Genomic DNA, 2,093 nt, shown 5'->3' on the forward strand with positions numbered 1-2,093 from the left:
GGAGTCAGAGGAGGATACTAACACAGTCTATCCACCATCTGAGGGCGAAACATCCCACAAGCATAAGAAGACTGGAACAAACGTCTTCATTCCATATGACATCCTTAGCCAACCATGTGTCGTGTCACTGGCTACAAGGTTGAAGATGTCACCAATGCAACAGGCTGCCTTCCCGAGTGGTCTTGTTGCAGTGTAAGGCAGTGAATGTACGCATCTCTCTGCATCTTACGCAACAGCTGACCGAGCAAGACGCCAAGTGCTGGAGACAATCAGTGAGGAACAGCACAAGCATTGGACACCACCTCCATTGTGAACCCTACACTGGGACAGCAAGTTAACACCGATGCTCAGCAATGTGTGCCAGTTCTAGGAGCGTCTTACAGTGGTGGTTGGAGATGCAGAGCGGCTGAAACTGCTTGGTGTCCCGGCGTATAAGAAGCAGACCAATGAGGCATGTGGAGTGATCATTGCCCGGTTGACATGCAAGTTTCTGCAGGACTGATGTTGCGAAGACCAGGTAGTCAACATGACATTTGACCCAACTGCTTCAAACACCGGCTATCTCACAGCAGCCTGCATTGCCATACAGCTCTCACTGGGCCAACAACTGCTTTGGTCTGGGTGCCGGCACTACATTGGTGAGGTCCTCCTGAACCAGGTTTTCACAGACCTGAAGGTGGAGTCATTATGCTCGCCAGAGGTGACCTTTTTCACACGTCTGAGAGAGAAATGGAACCTGTTACCACAAGAATCCACCAGCCAATGTTCCCGCTACATTCCTGGAAACACCGAGCAACCACTCCTGGGCAATTTACGTGCTGAACGTGTCAGGTGCGCAAAAGAAGTCACTGACCACAAGCGAGGTGACTACCATGAGTTTGTGCAGCTGTGTCTTGTGTTTCTGGATGCAGATGGCGAAGAGCAGACTGAAGTGACCTTCCAACGACCGGGAGCACTCCACAAGGCACGATGGATGGCCAAGCTGCTCTATACTCTCAAGCTGGCTTTGATGGAGCAGCACATAGCGTTGCTTCCCCAGGGCACAATCACCACGCAGCAGCAGGTGCCGAAGATTCTGGCATTTGCCATTTTCATTACACACATCTATGCAAAGTGGTGGTTGACCTGAGAGAAAGCTGTAGATGCTGCCTGGAATGACCTGACACTGTACCACCACCTGCAGGCATACAAGGCTGTAGATGAGGGCATTGCAGCATCAGCGATCAAGGCGCTGGAGAGACATCGCTGGTACCTGACAGGTGAGATGCTACCCCTGGCTCTCTTCAGCATCAAGGTGCCCAATAATGACTAGCGTGCACTTGCCAGAGTGATCTTGGAGCACAAGGCCGCTGATCTCCCCATGCACATTCCTGAGCAGTGCTTTGGCACTGAAAAAACCCAGCAGCCATATCACCCTGTAGCCCAAGACTGGTCGCCCACTGAAGCTAAGCAGGGCTGAGCCTGGTTAGTACCTGGATGGGAGACCTCCTGAGAAAACCAGGTTGCTGCTGGAAGAGGTGTTAGTGAGGCCAGCAGGGGGCGCTCACCCTGTGGTCTGTGTGGGTCCCAACGCCCCAGTAAAGTGACTGGGATACTATACTGTCAAAGAGCACCGTCCTTCAGATGAGACGTTAAACCGAGGTCCTGACTCTCTGTGGTCACAGAAAATGCCAGGATGTCTTTCGAAAGAGTAGTGGTGTAACCTCGGCATCCTGGACAAATTTGCCCAGTGGCCTCTGTCCATCATGGCCTCCTAATCATCCCATATATATACTGATTGGCTTCATCACTCTGTCTCCTCTCCACCAGTAAGCTGGTGTGTGGTGGGCGTTCTGGTGCAATATGGCTGCCGTCACATCATCCAGGTGGATGCTGCGCATTGGTGGTGGTTGAGGAGATTTTCCTTTCCATGTAAAGTGCTTTGAGTGTCGAGAAAAGCTCTATATAAATGTAATGAGTTATTATTTATATGTGTGTCCGACATCCGTCACTGCTGCACAAAATTCAGGGTAAGGCCACATGGACATGTACCATTGACCTCCATTCATTTTGTCTATCGGACAAATGAATCGAGAATCTTGCCCAAGTTCTGA

The 2,093-nt window shown here is 51.0% G+C and overlaps 1 pseudogene; it reads left to right on the top strand.

The window, feature by feature from the left end:
• The first annotated feature begins 1,397 nt into the window (after window positions 1–1,397).
• Window positions 1,398–1,514, top strand: LOC143728760 (5S ribosomal RNA; annotated as a pseudogene).
• The last annotated feature ends 579 nt before the right edge of the window (window positions 1,515–2,093 follow it).

This window comes from Siphateles boraxobius, unplaced genomic scaffold (genome assembly GCF_051911475.1).
Source record: "Siphateles boraxobius isolate OS27281-9 unplaced genomic scaffold, OSU_SipBor_1 12, whole genome shotgun sequence".
NCBI lineage: Eukaryota > Metazoa > Chordata > Actinopteri > Cypriniformes > Leuciscidae > Siphateles > Siphateles boraxobius.